This window comes from Phycodurus eques, chromosome 1 (assembly GCF_024500275.1).
Source record: "Phycodurus eques isolate BA_2022a chromosome 1, UOR_Pequ_1.1, whole genome shotgun sequence".
Lineage (NCBI taxonomy): Eukaryota > Metazoa > Chordata > Actinopteri > Syngnathiformes > Syngnathidae > Phycodurus > Phycodurus eques.
Window position 1 is genome coordinate 40447757 of NC_084525.1, and position 20855 is coordinate 40468611.

Consider the following 20855-nt stretch of genomic DNA (forward strand, 5'->3'; position numbering starts at 1 on the left):
TAAGAGGGAAAGTTAGTTTTATTTGACGAATTTGATTAACTAAAGGATTTTCTCCATTCCTTTCCTTGAAGGTAAGGAACGAAATGAGCTTGACTTGCCTTTAAATGGTACAACCATCAACTACAAAATTTATGTTTTTGGCATCCTGCCTCCCACTTCCCTCTGAAGTTTGTAGATGCGGACATCAAGCGGACCCTGCACTTTGTGGCCATTCATATTTCAAAAAATGGGAAATGACTCTATTTAAGTTTAAGTAAACAGAAAACGGGAAACGAGTCGTCTCCCATTGCTTGTTAGAAAATTGAAAAACGGAAAACGAGATGATGAAAACCAATTTGCTGTTCTGTTATGTGTTTCTTTAACACGAGTTGGGAAATAAAATACAACCATAATTCCTTTCCTCAAGCTTTCTTTATACGGCTTTGACTTGACCCGAATGACGTTCTTTTGTCTGCTCCTTGTTGTTCTGAAATCGACCTTCTGACATTTCTCTCTGTAATGATTTCACCCAAAAAAATTTATCTACACTATCAAGTTTGCATATTTTAAAGCCATGTTTAGATGGCCGGAAAATGGAGGTTTTGAAATAGACTCACAAACTAATTAAATAATGTCAACAGGGGGCGCCATAGATATGAACACTAGATATGCTGGAGCCCGGTTTACCGGCCATGTTGGGGAGGTCAGTGTTTCATAGAAGGCACATGGAATACACTGACAACTTTGACCTCCTTAGTTTAGCGTTGCGTCTGCACGAAGCTCACGTCTACCCCGTCAAGGCAAAGCCGCATTATAAGGATTCCCACATAGTTTCCAGGCAGGACACTGCAACATGATTGGCTCCTGCATCGTGGGAAGGGCAGGCTATGCAGATGTAAAGAGATGACCATCCCAAATATGCATCACATTTCTACGAAATAAAAAACCAAATAAGTTTGTTATGATTAGGTTTAGAGTTACGGTTGGGGCTTAAGGTTAGGTTTAGGGTGGGTTAGGGGTAGTGGGAAACATATTAAGGCCATCACACTTGAGTCACATACTTCTTTTCCACCAATTATAGTGCAGCGGTGCGTGTCCTGTAGCCAGTAATATTGGAGCAGGGCGTGTCCTGCCAGGAAACTACAACCTCAATTCCAATGAAGTTGGGACGCTGTGTTAAACATAAATAAAAACAGAATACAATGACTTGCAAATCACGTTCAACCTATATTTAATTGAATACAATACAAAGACAAGATATTTAATGTTCAAACTGATAAACTTTATTGTTTTTAACAAATAATCATTAACTTAGAATTTTATGGCAGTAACACGTTCCAAAAAAGCTGGGACAGGGTCATGTTTACCACTGTGTTAAATCACCTTTTCTTTTAAAAACATTCAATAAACATTTGGGAACTGAGGACACTAATTGTTGAAGCTTTGTAGGTGTAATTCTTTCCCATTCTTGCTTGATGTATAGCTTCAGCTGTTCAACAGTCCGGGGTCTCCGTTGTCATATTTTACGCTTCATAATGCGCCACACATTTTCAATGGGAGACAGGTCTTGACTGCAGGCAGGCCAGTCGAGTACCCGCACTCTTTGACTACGTAGCCACGCTGCTGTAACACGTGCAGAATGTGGTTTGGCATTGTCTTGCTGAAATAAGCAGGGGTGTCCATGAAAAATACGTTGCTTGGATGGCAGCATATGTTTCTCCAAAACCTGTATGTACCTTTCAGCATTAATGGTGCCTTCACAGATGTGCAGGTTACCCATGCCATTGGCACTAACACAGCCCCATACCATCACAGATGTTGGCTTTTGAACTTTTTGTCCAGATGGTTCATTTCCTCTTTGGCCCGGAGGACACGACGTCCACAATTTCTAAAAACAATTTGAAATGTGGACTCATCGGACCACAGAACACTTTTCCACTTTGCATCAGTCCATCTTAGATGAGCTCGGGCCCAGAGAAGGCGGCGGTACTTCTGGGTGTTGTTGAAAAATAGCTTTTGCTTTGCATAGTAGAGTGTCAAGTTGCACTTACGGATGTCGCGCCACACTGTATTTACTGACTTTGGTTTTCTGTTCATGTCTTTTGGTTTTCTTTTGTTCCTGAGCCCATGTGGTGATATCCTTTGAACCTCGCCCCATCTTTGCTTGTGAATGACTGAGCAATTCAGGGAAGCTCCTTTTATACCCAATCATGGCACCCACCTATTCCCAATTAGCTTGTTCACCAGGTGTTTGATGAGCATTCCTCAACTTTCTCAGTCTTTTTTTCCACCGGTCTCAGCTTTTTTGGAACGTGTTGCAGCCATAAAATTCTAAGTTAATGATTATTTGCTAAAAACAATAAAGTTTATCAGTTTGAACATTAAATATCTTGTCTTTGTAGAGTATTCAATTAAAGATAGGTTGAACATGATTTGCAAATTATTGTATTCTGTTTTTATTCATGTTTAACACAACGTCCCAACTTCGTTGGGATTGGGGTTGTATGTGGAAATCCTAATAACACAGCAATGCCGCATAAAGCAGGTTTGAGTAAAATAATTATGGTCGTATTTTATTTCCCGACTTGTGTTATATAAACACATAATAGAACATAAGATAAAGGCTTGTTTTCTGTTTTTCAATTTCCAAATTATAAATGGGAGACGACTTCTTTCCCATTTTTCGTTTACATACATCAAAACAACAACAACAACAAAAAACAGGGTAGTTCCCGTTTTTTCTTTTCCTATTTAAGAAAGAAAATTAATGGTCGTCAGCAACACAACACAAAACGAGTCAAAACCTGAGCTGTGACATCATATTCAACGGACCTCAAACGTATGTTTGTTTTCATCTTCCACACAGATTCCCAACATTTCTCACAATGACCCTTCCCGAAACAGGACAATTTGGTCATGATGTACTCCAATCTAAACCTCAGTGATTGATTAATTCACCCGTGTGTCGCCTGTTTAACTTCAGAATTAAAAATACTACAAATATGTTGCTGGCCAATAAAACATGAGCTCATGTTTGAGCAATGGAAAGCGACCGTCACTATGTGTGCAACAGATGCCACATGCTTTAATTCCTTTCCAAAACTTAACATCTTTTTATCAGTGACTGATGGTACGGGAACTCCCTTGAATATAATCGTCCCCACAATTACGGCTGTGTTTGTTGACAAACAGCAGAGAGAGCCTCATTTTGACCCCCAGGATGCTAGTATGCAAGGCGGTTTTGAAAGATATATTGCATTTGTTTGTACAGAGAACTCCCTAACTGGCCTTAATACTGCATTAAAATGGGTCAGATGACATCTGACGGCCCAAATCCAGCAGGTTAATCATTCCACATTCTCGTCCTCCCACTGTCCCCAAAGCACTGATGAGGCCAAATATTGCTCATCTTTCCTAACTTTTATGTCTGTGACTTTTCCACTTAAACTGCAATGAAGAATAATTGCAGGGCTGGAAGATGACCTTCTGTCTGTGTCTCGAAAAAGTGCATTAACTTCATCATGTTATATTATATGAATCGGTCATTGGTACAAGGAAAGAAAAATGTATTAACTACATTTGGAGTATAAATATATTTATTGTGACAGGATAGTTAGGTGTTCTACACACATCACCCCATAATGACAACATACATATTAATTTTTTTGTAAACATCCATCCATCCATTTTCTGAGCCACTTCTCCTCACTAGGGTCGCAGGCGTGCTGGAGCCTATCCCAGCTATCATCGGGCAGGAGGCAGGGTACACCCAGAACTGGTTGCCAGCCAATTGCAGGGCACATACAAACAAACAACCATTCGGACTCACATTCACACCTACGGGCAATTTAGAGTCTCTAATTCATTTTTCATTCATTTTTGGGATGTGGGAGGAAACCGGAGTGCCCGGAGAAAACCCTCGCAGGTACGGGGAGAACATGTAAACTCCACACAGGCGGGGCCGGGGATTGAACCCGGGCCCTCAGAACTGTGAGGCTGACGCTCTAACCAGTCGGTCACCGTGCCGCCTTTTTGTAAACATATTAAAAAATAATTTACAGCCTCTGCTAAACTTTGTTCTTGCACCTTTGGCAGCAATTACAGCCTCAAGTCTTTTTGACTATGACACCACAAGCTTGGCACATGAATCTCTTGACAGTTTGGATCATTCCTCTTTGCAGCACCTCTCAAGCGCCATCAGATTGGATGGGGAACATTGCTACACAGCCATTTTCAGATCTCTCCAGAGATGTTCATTTGGATTCAAGTCTGGCCTCTGGCTGGGTTGAGTTGTTCTGAAGCTTGGCTTTGTGCTTAGGGTCATTGTACTGCTAAAAGATGAACCAGTGGCCCAGTTGGAGATCAAGAATGCGCTGGAGCACTTTTTCATCCTGGACACTGTACTCATCTTTCCCTAAATCCTGACTAGTCTTCCAGTTCCTGCCACTGAAAAGCATCCCCACAGCATGATGCTGCCACCATCATACTGTAGGGATGGAATTGGCCAGGATTTAGGACCAAAGAGTTCAGTCTTTGTATCATCAGACCAGAGAATGTTGTCTCTTTGTCTGACAGTCCTTTGGGCAAACTCCAAGCAGGCTGCCATGTTCCTTTTACTAAGGAGTCTCTTCCATCTGGCCACTCTACCATAGAGGCCGGATTTGTGAATAGCTGCAGTGATATTTGTCCTTCTGGAATGGTTTTCTCTTTGCACAGAGGAACACTGGCGCTCTGACAGTGTGACCATCAGGTTCTTGGTCCCCTCCCTGTCAAAGGCCCATCTACTACCACGCTAGGAATAATCCTGGTGATTACAAACTTCTTTCATTTAAAGATGATGGAGGCTACTGTGCTCAATGGGACCTTCAAAGCAGGAGAAAAATATGGCACACTTCGAATGATAGTAAAACTAGCCTACAGAAAATCAAAGCAATTTACAATGATTCTCTGAGATTATTACTCAGTAGACGTAGATGGACTAGTGTTTTTTTCAACCCTGAGCTATCAGGAAAAACAAAAGGTGGCAGAATATGCTTCAATATCAAATAAAAATTGTGTACTGATGTCAGAGAGCACAGCACACACTGCAGCTTGGACGTGGAATCACTGTTTTTTGAAGTGTATGTCATTCTACTCGCCGGGCGAGTTTGCTTCATTCATACTTGCCGGTATTTACATCCCCACCAGGCTGAGACGAACGCCGCACTGCAAATGCTGCCTGACCAAGTAAACAAACTTGAAAAAAAGCACCCAGATTCACCCCTCATTATTCTTGGGGACTTTAACCAAAACAAAACTCAATCACAAAATCACTAAATACAAGCAGCACATTGACTGTCCCGCCAGGAAAAACAACATTTTACACCACTGATATACTAGGCTGAAGGACTCGTACCATGCTGTTCCCCACTGGGCACATCTGATCACTGTTTAATTCACTTAATAACAACATACAAGCACAAACTTAAATGTGCGCAGCCTGTGGTGGAAACAGTGAAGAAGTGGACCAATGAAGTAAAGCTGGAACTTCAAGACTGTTTTAGACTGCACGGATTGGAGTGCCTTTGAATCTTCAACTGGAAGCTTGGATGAATATACAGACATTATTACATCCTACATCAGCTTCTGTGAAGACATGTGTGTACCAAAAAAGACATTTCGCATGTTCAATAACAACAAGCCGTGGTTCAACTTTGCCAACTTTGCCAGGCTATTGGATTGGGGACAGAGCCCTTTACAATTAGGGCAGAAACCAGCTGACAAAACAAATCAACATTGCCAAGATAAATTATGCAGAAAAGCTGAAAACAAGTTTGCTGCTAATGACTGCATCAGTTTGTCGAGGATTACAATCACTAACCAATGACAAGCGATCATCCCCCCCTCAAGCGAAGAACAATAAAGGACTGGCTGACGACTTGAATACCTTCTACTGCAGATTTGAAAAGGACACTTTCACACCCCACATCCTCCCAGTTGCACCATCACACCTCTACCAGGCCCGGACAGTGTTTCCCCCTCCTGCGTAAAAGTCTGCGCAGAGCAGCTTGGTCCAGTTTTCACACGGATTTTTGATCTTTGAAACTTTTTTAAGTCCTACCCTGCCTCAAACGCTCCATCAACATCCCAGTTACCAAGAAACCTGCTATTTCAGGACTGAATGATTACAGACCTGTCGCCCGACATCAGTGGTCATGAATTCCTTTGAACACCTCGTGCTGGATCACCTCAAGAGCGTCAAAGGACCCCAGGTGAACCCCCTGCAGTTTGCCTATCAAGCAAATGGGTCTGAGGATAATGCAGTCAACATGGGACCGCACGTCATCCTGGAACACTTCGAAAGCGCAGCGACGTGTGCGAGGATCCTGTTAATAGAATTCAGCTCTGCATTCGACCCCATCATTCCCGAACTCCTATCCTGCAAACTTCTCGAGCTCAACGTCTCGCCTGCCATCTGCCAGTGGATTTACAGATTCCTGATGAGCAGGACACAGCAGGTGAGGCTGGGGGACACCACCTCATCCACATGCATCATCGTCACTAGCGCCCCCCAGGGATGTGTCCTCTCTCTGCTTCTCTCTCTACATGAACAACTGCACTTCAAAACACCAGACTGTCAAACTCCTGAAGAACGACAGCACAGTCATCAGCCTCAATAAAGACGGTGAAGAGTCTGCATACCGACAGGAAGTGGAGCAGATGGAGCTTTGGTGCAGCCAACACAACTTGGAGCTGAACATGCTCAAGACTGTAGAGATAATTGTGGACTTCAGGAAACATCCTTTGCCACAGCTGCCCCTCAAGCTGTCCAACTCAAAAAGACCCAGAAGAGGATGTACTTCCTGCGGCTTCTGAGGAATCACGGTCTGCCACAGGCGCTGTTGAGGCAGTTCGACACAGCAGTCATTGAATCGGTTCTGTGTTCATCCATCACAGTCTGGTTTGGTGCTGCCACAAATAAGGACAAAATCTGACTGCATCATTTGCAAAATGCCATTATACTTTATCAACATCACCACACTAGTGGTACACTCTTATTTCTCAATGACTCTCCATACTTGTGTTTTTTTATCTCCTAAATGTATATTTTGTCATTGTGGCTGTTTGTTGTCATACTAGAGTAGCTGAGCTCAATAAACAGTTGATTAAGACTACTGAGAGTATTAGAATGAATAGTAAGTTCTGGCAATGAGGGTACATTCTTGAGACTGTTGGCGGAAACAACAACCTTTGTTTGTGGCAATGCGCTTTAATGCATCTTATTTTGGGCAGGTGTCCACAAAGGCCACCAGAGGCCTCGCTGGGTCAAACAAGTATCTCGAGGAAGACTAGCAGAGGACCACAGTGGTATGCCCTTACTGTTTGACTGCCCAAACACGACACCAAAGCACCAAAGAACGTTGGAACTCTCAAAGACATGCTTCAAAATGCAACAAGTGTGTAGTCATATGCACCATATGGCATGTCTGGACCAACCTGAAATTTCAAGCTTAAACACAGTTGCAGCAAAACATGTCTGTTTTCAGACTGTAAAGCTTGATGTCAGCAACATAGGCGGAATAAAGGAGAATAAAGAGTACTGGTAGATTAGATACTGTACTAGGAGAGAGATGGGACTGTTTTGGGAAGGGATGTTGATGGGATCCTGGCACTGAGATGATGGAGTGGGTCCTCAAAAGCGGCATGATCACAAAAAGCTTCTCTGTGGCTCTTTAATTGTGCGCTGGCACCACTTCAGTTGGGCTGTTATCGCCATAATGGACCCTGGGGAGAGGACAGACTCAGCTGAACACACAATGAAGCGCTCATGAATGAATGTGCAAAAAGTGAACCCATGTGCACACACACACACACACACACACACACACACGCACACACACACACACACACATACACGGACACACAAAACATGAAGTAAGTAGAAAAGAACGTAAACTGTTATGTTTTGGGCGCATTAAAAAACGCTCACAAGTCATGTTGGACTCACAGTGTGTGAGCAAAATATAAACAATGCAAGAACATTTATGAATACAGTTGGTGGATTTGTGAATTCTGAATCATGCGTTATTTGTAAATATGAATTTTAATTTCCTGCTTAATGACTTCAGGCTGTTTGAATTCTAAGAAGACATTTCCATTGACCTTGGCAAGATCAATTTATGTTACTTTGTGAGAGGAATTATATTTTGACATTACCTGTTACAAAACACACAATTAATATGTGACAGTTTGATGCACACTGGCACGGAGATATGGCATCTTCTACTTCAAACTTAGTTCAACTTAGTTTTTTTACTTGCTCCATCTCCCACTGGACCCACTGAATAATACGTCAGCAAGGTGAAAAACGACTAAACCCAAACAAGCAGCAAAAAGAGGTCTGGAGCTTCTTGTTCTGAATTTACCTATGTTGAAAAACGGAAATTCCCATTTATTTCAGTACTTGGCTGCAGCTTTGGTCCTCCAGTCCAAAAGAATCTCAGCAGCTGAAATCTGTTATGACGTGGGCAGGATGCTGTTTTGACACGAATAGTAAACCAGAATCCTCCCAGGTTGACCAGGAAGCAACAGGCGTGACGCTGAGCTGAAGCTTCGTCACAGTCTTACTTAATGTGACTCAGGGTCTTAATGATGGGAATGAATGATCCATGTTGTATGTTGTAATTGTCATATATGTGAAGAAGATTGTAAGGCATGTGCAGTGTCAGTGCAATCTGATTTTGTTGTTCTAAGATTTGCCTCAGATTTAAAACTTGGCTCGCTCTTCTTATTTCCACTCCTGCAATCTGTTTTCATCGAGGTTTTGTCTCCTACATGGAAACAGAGCATTTTTCATGGCCAGAGTGGACTAATCTGTGTCAAATATGAGTGAGGACCAAGGTAATGCATTATTGCTGGCACAGACGAGAGCAGTCGTTGAATGAACTTGTTTTGATTTGTACCACTTAAGAGCCGATTCCCTGTGATGCAATTATCCATTAAAGGCACATACAATTGTAGACAGCAGACGAGGCACACGTGCGCCAGGTCAGATCTTACCCTTAGTATATACAAAGACTGGGCACATTGGAGCTGTGTGAGAAACCCCAACTACCCTGTAGGTCCCCTCTCCTGTCAAAACGAAGGTCCTGTGGTGTGTCTATGGTCATATTATCTTATCAGGCTATTGTGTCTCTAATCTCCTATGCCCAATTCCATCTGTTCTACCTCTCCGTTGGCATTTCATCTTCGGGGATGAGCACTGGGAAGGGTCTTTCATCCTCGGAAACATACAATTGAGCAAAGTAAGCTGGGAACACACTGTGGGAGTTTATGTGCAGGAAATGTATTCTTCTGTTTTTGGGAAATTAATTTCCTCCATAACAAAATATATATTTCCTTTTTTTTAGGGTACTGACACATTTGGCTAATTTGCAATAACAAAGCACACTAATATTGGTTGTGTGAATCATGACCTTTAGTCCACATAGATCGGTGATTCTCAAGCCAGGGTGCATAACACACTAGTGTGTAGTGAGAGATCATCAGGGGGGTTGTGGGAAATTATCCAATTTCACTTAATTCATCTTCAAATTATTGCTTATTAACATCCATCCATCCATTTTCTGAGCCGCTTCTCCTCGCTAGGGTCGCGGGCGTGCTGGAGCCTATCCCAGCTGTCATCGGGCAGGAGGCGGGGTCCACCCTGAACTGGTTGCCAGCCAATCACAGGGCACATAGAAACAAACAACCATTGGCACTCACAGTCATGCCTACGGGCAATTTAGAGTCTCCAATTAATGCATGTTTTTGGGATGTGGGAGGAAACCGGAGTGCCCGGAGAAAACCCACGCAGGCACGGGGAGAACATGCAAAGTCCACACAGGCGGGGACGGGGATTGAACCCCGCACCTCAGAACTGTGCTTATTAACGCGCTTATTAACATATCTTTGTTAATTCATACATGCCAGCAGGAACATATAGTGAATGGCAGACCAATTAAATGCTTTTCCCATAGATGGCAGAAGTTATCATAAACCTGTGTAGTCACCTAAACAATATATATATATTATATTAGCTTTGTGTTCAATTAAAAAGGCTCCTAAATGAGTAAGATCATTTGGGAGTAAATTGAGATGAGGTCAACATTGTTTCAGTCATTCTGTTTGGTAGTGTGCTGTGAGATTTTCCCCTATGTTAAATGGGTGCCTTCGCTCAATAAAGGTTGGGAAACACTGCTTCGAACACCATGGGTGGATGAATGAATTTGACATTTTTGTGCCTCTCGCTGATGTTGCAGAGCAGTAAAACTACTCCTCTGCCTTGTGCTTGTAGCGTCTGGATGAGCATCCCTAGTCACTCTGTGGCAGAGTTTTTCTCCTGCTCCCCAGATGAACACCACCAGTCCACCTTAAATCTTTTTTGCCTGTAGTACCTAATTTACGCCTAGTGGTGTCAGTGTCGAACAGTAGAAAAGATCACTTCTCTGACCTCCTGAGCCAAGAGGAGTGTCTTGCTTTTAAGGTGGTTCAAGCACGTTATGGTCTGATCTTTTAACATGTAGTGAATGCCTGTGAGCCTATGTGTGCTTGCAGTAGCTTTGTACATGACTTGATACTGTCCTCAATGTGATCATGAGCCCCTGTGGCTGCTAGCACCAGGGCTGGCTGTGTCTTGGTGCGACGTGTGGAGGCTGACACAGGCAAAGCAGCTTAGCGCTCCTGGTCCCTGGAGGCGAGTGCCTGGGGGCCTCCCGGGCTGCCACCAACACGGCTTTATCACCCGCAGAGGATTACGGCGATTTCATCAGAAATGCCCGCCTGTAGTCACTCACACCCATGCATGCACGGTATGTGCACATGGTCTCAAGACTGGATTGCTCCTCATACAATGGGAAAGATCATGCTTGATACCACTATTACATACATCTGCAGTGATATGTTTAAAGTTGTGTGCACTCAGTGTCTTTGGAAACCATGTGATGCCCTGTGGCCAATATGTATGTGCACGTGCACAGGCTCAAACAGGACAGTTACAAAGAACTGATACAGGTGTAAAATGTGTGTCAGCAAAACAGCTGAAGACCTCGGGGTGTTCTCATTCTTTCTGTCGGCCAATGTATTTGTTTCTCACAGCTCACATACACTTCAACATAGGGCTTCACAATTAATTGAATTTTAATCGTGATCGTGATTTTGGCTGCCACGATTAAATGAGCCTGATCATCAGCATTTTTTTACATTTAAAATGCCGGCACTGCTGCGTATGAAAAGTGCTTCATTTGTAGCAGTGCCACCAGGGGGCGAACGCATATTTGAGGCTTCATTAAGGCCGGGCACCACACTCCACACACTTAAAATGGCATTGCTGTCCAATGTAGTAATATATGAAGCTTTTATTTTGAAGTTGGCCCTTTCAGCACAGGCGGCGTCTCACGGTAAACACTATTAACAATCGTTGTAGCGGCTGCCTTGACTCCAACCTTTTGGCTGGCCTGACCGCAATGAAAAAATACGTCATAAGTAAATCGAGAGGGAAATCACAATTGGCGAGTTCTTTGAAGTTTGTGACCGTGCACGACTGACCAATGGTCAACCAGAACAACGGAGACGTACCGTCCTTGACAATTCACTATATTGACGACGGGGATTTTCAAATGAAATGTCGGTGCTTACATACGGTGGCCTGGAAGTGGAAAACAATATAACAAATTGTGGAACAATTTTGAATTTCAGAAAACAAATTAACAAAAACTTTTACAAAAGACGAAACAAATTACAATTGAGACAACCCGGAAACGGAACGTCCAACATTATTAGGAATCCACCGGATTTTCCTGGAAGGACACGCCCTGCTCCAATATTACTGGTTCCATGACACGTGCCACTGCACTATGATTGGCTGCTGTATCCCGGTAGAACACGTTTCACTGCTTCCAGACGATAAAAGAAGTATGTGACTTATTAAGTGTGGCGGCATTAATATAAATGGCATTAACCCTGAAGCCTGTCGAACACTGTGCAACGTGGTTGAACCCGACTGGACCGAACCATCGCATAAAAATAAAACCCCCGCACATGAACTATTGTTCACATTGACGCCCTGAACAGCGAGCCTGTATAGACGTTTGATGCTGTATATACCATATATTCTACTTGATCACATTTCTTAAAACATAAAAAGATAGATTAAGAGTTAAGAAAGAAGCAGGTTGTTAAAGAGAGACGATGCTGGTGAGAATTAAAGGGAAAGTGTGGATATTTGAAAGGAAGCTCCATTCATTTGAACCTACATTCTGGTCACGAACTTTGCTTTTTCATGCACATGCACATTCTACATTATGAATAAAGGTTAGTATTAGTTAGTTAGTTAGTTAGTAAAACAGCATTTGATGCTTTACATACTATTTATATGGCTTGAGCCGTGGCAACGCGGCGGCACGGCTCGCAAACCCGGAAATGTATTTTCACTGCAGGGGAAAGCTTCTGTCCATTTTGAGTGAATGTAAACTGGGACGTGAAGACGCCGTGCAACAGAGATTATAATTTTGAATCGTGTCAAAACCAGTGGCCGCCCGATCGGCCGATCAAGGAATCACTTCCCAAACCATGCACACTGCGCTATCGTTCAGTCTGGTTTAACAGACAGCCTTAACCACCATAATCCGAACCTTAACTCATCCTAAAATGCCTTAACCCCAACCCTAGTCCTAAACTTAACCATAATAAACTTCTTTTTTTTTTTTTTTTTTTTTTATATTTGGGATGGACATCTCGTTACATCTGCGTAACCTACCCTTCCCGCGATGCAGCAGCCAATCACGTTGAAGCGGGGCGGGTCTTGCCGAAAAAGGGCGTGGGATTTCTAAGAATGTCTGTGAAATGTAAATGTGTTTCGGTTTTTGTTAATTTGTTTTCTGAAATGTAAAAGTGTTTCACAATTTCTTGTATTGTTTTGCACTTCAAGGCCACCGTATTTACAGCCTAATGTCATTGCATTTTATGTTTTAACTGTATTTGCTACCATTAAGTTGCAATTCGTGATTGCACTTTGTAAAAGCATATTTATTCAGTTAGCCCTTGGTAAAGTAGAACTTTTTTGGGTACATCCATCCATCCGTTTTCTGTACCGCTTAATCCTCACAAGGATCGCGGGCGCGCTGGAACCCATCCCAGCTATCTTCTGGCGAGAGGCGGGGTACACACTGAACTGGTCGCCGGCCAATCGCAGGGCACATATAAACAAACAACCGTTCGCACTCACATTCACACCTAAGGGCAATTTAGAGTCTTCAATTAACCTACCATGCATGTTTTGGGGATGTGGGAGGAAACCGGAGTACCCGGAGAAACCCCACGCAGACACGGGGAGAACATGCAAACTCCACATAGGCGAGGCCGGATTTGAACCTGGGTCCTCAGAATCGTGAGGCAGATGTGCTAACCAGCCGTACACCGTGCCGCCTATCTACCATTTATTCTTATATAAAGGTTAATTTGGCAATGAAAACTGTTTCATATTGTTTGTTGAAAAGTAGTGGAATAAAAATAAAGATTTTCCCTAGCATGAGGAATGATCGTGATTAATAATTGTAATTAATCGTGATTATTATTTTGGTCATAACCGTGCAGCCCTACATCAACTTTGTTTTTGAGAAATTTAGCTTTTACTTTTTTTGTAGATTATTGTCGTGTTAGGTTCGAACACTTCAAGGACGGTGAGGCGGCCTTGGGGGTGGGTGGTGGTGTGGTGATTCACATTCGTGTGAGTTGAGATAGACCGCCCGGTGTGCCTATGACCGTGAATAGTCTAAGCGCTCTTTGCTGAATGACTAGCGATGAAACAAACTCCAATTACTTCAGAATATTTGCGGGCGAAAGGGACAAAGCCTTCCACAAATACTTGGCGCTCCCCTAAAAGTGATTATACTGTAATTGCCCAGAGTTTAAACCGTAAATACACAAACTATGACGGCAACACACTTTAATAGTATTTCAAATGCTCACAAACAGCTTTAAACATTGATGTACCCTTAAAAATAGACTTAACATCTTACAGCTAAGCACGCAAATACACAATGTGGAGTACCTCTGCGTACACGTCAACAATTCTGATGATGATGATGATGATGATGATGATAATGAAACACGACAATGAACATTTTACTTTACAAAAAAAACGTAGGAGTTATTTCGATGGTGCCGACTCTCCGGGGTTGGCCTGTGCTGGGGGAAATCCCAATGCTTAGCCTTTTGGGCCGATGTAGTAGTTAGCGCTCCGGTGTTTACTGCAAAGAAACCGCTGGATCCACGCAGTGACAACACGAACTGGTAGTCAAAGAAGGGTTTAGATGTTCCCCTGAGCTGTAAGGATTCCACTGGTTTTGATGTTGTGTTTATTCCTAATTTGGCGAAACAATTCAGCCAAAACTGACCTTCAAATGACAGTACACTGGGATTTGGCAACTAGGTTTCTAGATCTGCCATTGTCAAGCGACCGTTGGCCGTCGGAATACATGGAAGCACTATTGCAAAGTAGAGCTTCTGATAGCCAGCACATACTCAAATGTTCAGCTAATGTTCGATGTGTGGGGGCGTGACATCATGCGTGATGCTGGTTTGAACGCTGCAGTTTTTTGCAACTTATAGTATAGTATAGGCGTAGTTGTCTTTGTTTTTTTTTATTTTAGTTTCCAGTGTATCTCCTGTATTTCTCAAGTCACTGGTTTTCCTGGTGGTGCTTCATCTGTGCTCTGAGGCATAAAGTCGGAAAACCGCCAGGAAAGTGCACACTGAATAATATATTCTCCCATATTTCCCTAAGTGTTTGCAACTATGTTCACCAAACCCATAACAGTTGCATTTTAGTTGCATGCACATGGCTAAATAGGGTGCCACAAATTTAAACTAGAAACTAGGTGTTTAATTTGTGGCTGACTTGTTATTAACATTCAGCCTATTTGTCATTTCCCTCTAGCCACAGTTTGCAAACCCACTAAAACAACTGTTGGCTGAAACGTTTATGCTCTTACTCCAACAACATGAAGAACTATGTCAGGACTGAAGGTTTGTGGCTTGCTCACAGACAGCTTAAAAATCTTTAACTCATTCTCTTCTTGACTCTCAGTTTAGTAAAGCTTGATTTATGCCTACGAGTGGTGCATGTCTAAACTGGCCTATCTCAGTGACAGCTCCTTTTGCTGGCGTCAAACTCATTGTCACTATTGGCTGGTGGTTGTCACCCACATCTGACCATTACCACCTTGGGAATTCATTTCTCAGATACCTGTCGTGGGGCAACCAGAGAAAATACTGTATCTCGGAGCACTTTGGGTGCTTTTTCTGTACGTATACTTACTGCTGTCTCGGTATTTGTGTGTTACATTTGTTTGCTTTCTGGCTTTTTTTATGCCAGCATGAGTGTGTAGTCCAGTTGTGAATGTATTTCTGTCCAAGTCTGTGTTTTTCTCTGTTTGTGTGATCATGCATGTGGCTTTCACTCTCAGGTGCGATTGCAACGTTGTGTAGCACTCAACTTGTCCGGCCTCAGATGTTGGATCGCTCCATTTGAGTACTGTGGGAGAAGGCCTGTCCAAATAAACAACCCCTTATATTGGTCGCTTCTGAGTTCACTGTTCAATTTCCATATCATTAGTGAATAGTGCCAATGCAATCCAGACGATTACAAGGAGTTTATAGTGGATCAAGGAAGAGCTCAATGTAATTTTTCTTATCTGGATAAAAGGTGTGTATTTTTCAACAATTATGATTGTACTCTTGTTTACATTACATTAAGTTCTCATTGAACAATAAATTAATCTTGAAGACAAAATCCACACATGAGATGGATGTGGCGGATCTATGAAAGTGTACATTTGGTGCAAATTCAAATTAGGATTAGGCAGAAGTCGGCACTCTGCCATTTCACTTGGGCATGTGTTGAGGTGATGTTGGGGTATGAGTCATTGAATTGTATTACCCTACATGAATGACATGTCTTGACATTTTAAGTACAGTATCCTAATTACAGAGTTACCTGACAGCATTAATGTTTCCCTTTAGGTTCATATGACTGTTGTACAGAAGCATCTTTGTTCGAGAAATAGTCCCCGAGCCAACTGATCTGCTATAGTATCTTTATTTTCTCAAGTATTTTTATCAGGGTTATTTTTTCAGGCGGAATATTGCTTTAATAAAGGCTCCAGGTGGGCATTTGAGTTAACAGTGGGAAAATAAGTACTTATGAAAAGAAATTATAAACTGTAAAGTCCTGCAAAAATCACCATAGAAGCAACCCAATGCATTGTTTGAGCACTGGATACACTTTACCTAATGTACAGTGTTTCTGTACAACGCATTTAACAACAGCTGATTAATGTAAGATCATGCAATATTTTAACAACACCTCGCTTTTTGTCTCACTGTGATTTTTCCCCTCTTTTTTGGGGGGGGGGGGGTTGAGGTTAAATAATTACCATCATCTTATTCATATTGTTATAATAGTCCATATTTTATTCTTGGACCCTTCCTCTAACTAACTTTTTTCTCCTTCCTCCATGACATCTCAGATCACAATGGTCCCATTGTGAGTCTGCGTGCATGTGCGTGTGTGTGTGTGAGCGTGTGTGTGTGTGAGTGTGTGTGTGTGCTAGACCACACAGGAGAGCAGATTAGCAGAAAAAAACAGTTACCATCATTTTCTCTCTGTTTGTCTGTGTAACTGACACTCAAAGCATCAGGCTCTGACAGCTCATCGCCTTGCAAATTAAACTGAGGAAGTTCCTTCATGACTTGCATATTCTTAGAGTTACAGATGTACAGTGGGTACGGAAAGTCAGCCATAAATATTCAGAGCCGTGCTCAGTATTTAGTAGAAGCACCCTTTTGAGCTATTACAGCCATGAGTCTTTTTGGGAATGATGCAACAAGTTTTTCACACCTGGATTTGGGGATCCTCTGCCATTCCTCCTTGCAGATCCTCTCCAGTTCTGTCAGGTTGGATCGTGAACGTTGGTGGACAGCCACTTTCAGGTCTCTACAGAGATGCTCAATTGGGTTTAAATTAGGGCTCTGGCTGGGCCATTCAAGAACAGCCACGGAGTTGTTCTGAAGCCGCTCCTTCGTTATTTTAGCTCTGTGCTTAGGGTCGTTGTTTTGTTGGAAGGTGAACCTTCGGCCCAGTCTGAGGTCCTGAGCACTCTGGAGAAGGTTTTCGTCCAGGATATCCCTGTACTTGGCCGCATTCATCTTTCCTTCGATTGCAACCAGTCGTCCTGTCCCTGCAGCTGAAAAACACCCCCAACAGCATGATGCTGCCACCACCATGCGTCACTGTTGGGACTGTATTGGACAGGTGATGAGCCGTGCCTGGTTTTCTCCACACATACCGCTTAGAATTAAGGCCAAAATGTTCTATCTTGGTCTCATCAGGCCAGAGAATCTTATTTCTCAACATCTTGAAGTCCCTTCAGGTGTTTTTTTTTTTAGCAAACTCCATGCGGGCTTTCATGTGTCTTGCACTGAGGAGAGGCTTCCATCGGGCCTCTCTGTCATAAAGCCCCGACTGGTGGAGGGATGCAGTGATGGTTGACTTTCTAGAACTTTCTCTCATCTCCCGAATGCATCTCTTGAACTCAGCCAGAGTGATCTTTGGGTTCTTCTTTACCTCTCTCACCAAGGCTCTTATCCCTCGATTGCTCAGTTTGGCCGGACGGCCAGCTCTAGGAAGGGTTCTGGTCGTCCCAAACATCTTCCATTTAAGGATTATGGAGGCCACTGTGCTCTTAGGAACCTTAAGTACATCAGAATTTTTTTGTAACCTTGGCCAGATCTGTGCCTTGCCACAATTCTGTCTCTGAGCTCTTCAGGCAGTTTGTTTGACCTCATGATTCTCATTTGCTCTGACATGCACTGTGAACCGTAAGGTCTTATATAGACAGGTGTGTAGCTTTCCTAATCAAGTCCAATCAATATAATCAAACACAGCTGGACTCCAATGAAAGTGTAGAACCATCTCAAGGATGATCAGAAGAAATGAACAGCACCCGAGTTGAATATATGAGCGTCACAGCAAAGGGTCTGAATACTTATGGCTGTGTGATATTTCAGTTTTTCTTTTTTAATAAATCTGCAAAAATTCCAACAATTCAGTTTTTTTCTGTCAATATGGGGTGCTGTGTGTACATTCATGAGGAAAAACAAATTAACTTAAATTATTTTAGCAAATGTCTGTAATATTACAAAGAGTGAAAAATGTAAGGGGGTCTGAATACTTTCCGTACCCACTGTATGTCTCTTTGTCTTTAGTGGGAGGTATTGTGGCCTTGGGACCTATCTCATCATTGCACGTAAATGTGTGTACTCGGGTTTGTGCATGGCTTAACTTGTACACACAGGTGCTATTTTGCACTGTTTTAATAGGGATGGATGGAGGTACTGGTGTTGTGAAACATTTGTGAAAGGTCTAAATGATGAGTTGATGGGAAAGAGATAAAAATGGCTAAAAATATGACTTAAATATGTGAAATATGTGTGTTCTCATGTGATCTTTAATTGACAGTGGATATAAAGTCTACACATCGTTGTTCAAATGCCAGCATTTTGCGATATGCTAAAACAAGACCAAGCTAAATCTTAAAAAAAAAGAAAATAAAAAAGCCACCATAAATGTGACCTATAACATGGACAACATAATTGATTTTTTAAAACTGTTTTTCGAGCGGGGAATAAAAATAAGTAAGTGAGATAATGTGGTTGCACATGTGTGTACATTCTCTTATAACTGGGATGTGGCTGTGTTCAGAATTAACAAATTCACATTCAAACTCACATTTAAATAGCAGTCAGCACACACCTCTGATGAACCCTGAATGCATTTCAGATGTTCTTGCAGGGCTTTCCTAACATTTTCCTTTTTTCTTTTTCTTTTTTTTTGCTTTATTGCAGAAGCCTGTAGGTTTTGTGCTTACACTGACTGCATTTGGAACTGTTCACAATTCCCTCCACCTTCATTAAGCCTGGAGCCTAAGGCCAGCTTGCACACCGAGGGACATTGCCTTACGCAACTGAATTGTTGCACAGCGAGGGGTTCCGCAACTATTTTTCGAGTGACTGATCATCTGGGACTACTTTTGCTAAGATTCGAAATTTGAATCGCAGCTGAACAGCGTTGCAACATCACAGATGTAAAGGCCTATCAAAGATGCTATGTCATGTCTCACAAGCTTTTGCAACAAAAACTACATTTCCAGGTATGACATGCCAAGCCATACCATTATAGAGTAGGATATACAGTGGTAACTTGAGATACGAGTGACACGACTTCCGGGTTTTTCGAGATACGAGTTGCGTATGTAAAACAACCACAGCCTTGCCATAGGAAAGTCCGCTAGCTTCATGCTAACAAAACAACGACCAAAGGAATCGAAAACGCCATTAACATGCTAACAGTTAGCATCGACAGTTAAGGTTTTAGAACTCTTTAAGAAATGGATAGTTGAATGCATATGGTGGAGCAACACATATAGACAGATAATATAACATTACTCACAGGCATATATTCTTCATCTAGATGTGATAAACAACTCAGGACAGAGCACCTTTTGTTTGAAGCCACCCACTTTTCAAGTGAGGAAGTACTGGATTATTAAATTAACTTAAAGTGAATAACATTTAATATTTGGTGGCATAGCGGAACAGTGGACGACTGGTTTGCACATCTGCCTCACAGTTCTGAGGACCGGGGTTCAAATCCTGGCCCCACCTGTGTGGAGTTTCCATGTTCTCCTTGTGCCTGCATGGGTGTCCTCCGGGTACTCCGGTTTGCTCCCACATCGCAAAAACATGCGTGGTAGGTTGATTGAAGTCTCTAAAATGCTCGTAGGTTTGGATGTGAGTGTGAATGGTTGTTTCTTTAGCTGTACCCTGCGATTGGCTGGCGACCAGTTCAGAATGTACCCCGCCTCTCGCCCAAAGATAGCTGGGATAGGCTCCAGAATGCCCACGACCCTAGTGAGGATAAACGGTACAGACGATGGAAGGAGGGATTTGGTGGCATAACCCTTACTTGCAATAACTGCATCAAGCCTGTGACCCATTGACATCAGCAGACTGTTGCCTTCTTCATTTGAAATGCTTTTCCAGGCCTTTACTGCAGCCTCTTTCAGTTCTTGTTTGTTTCTGGGGGTTTCTCCCTTCAGTCTCCCCTTCAGGAGGTAAAATGCATGCTCTATTTGGTTAAGGTCCAGTGATTGACTAGGCCAGTCTAAGACCTTCCACTTTTCCCCCTGATGAAATCCTTTGTTGGGTTGGCAGTATTTGTTGGAATAGTTGGAAGTATTTCTCCATAGCCTCACTGAACTCCTCCCACGCCCGAGTTTTTGCCTCAGCGACCACCAAAGTTGCTTTCCGCTTGGCCAGCTGGTACCAATCAACTGCCTCCGGAGTCCTACAGGCCAAAAAGGCCCGATAGGATTCCTTCTTCAGCTAAACGGCATCCCTCACCGCTGCCGCCACAACAGACACCAACAACCTTCTAGCCACAGTTAAGGTCGGCCGCATCAACAATTGAGGCACAGAACATGGTCCACTTGGATTCAATGTTCCCTGCCTCCCCCGGGACGTGGGCAAAATTCTGTCGGAGGTGGGAGTTGAAACTCCTTTTGACAGAGGACTCTGTCAGACGTTCCAAACAGATCCTCACAATATGTCTGCGTCTGCCAGGTCGGACCGGCATCTTCCAACTCACCACCGGGTGGTGAGTGGTTGACAGCTCCGCACCTCTCTCTCTCTCTCTCGCTCTCTCTCTCTCTCTCTCTCTCTCTCTCTCTCTCTCTCTCTCTCTCTCTCCCTCCCTCCCTCTCTCTCTTGTTCTCTCTCCCTCTCAGTATAATGTACAG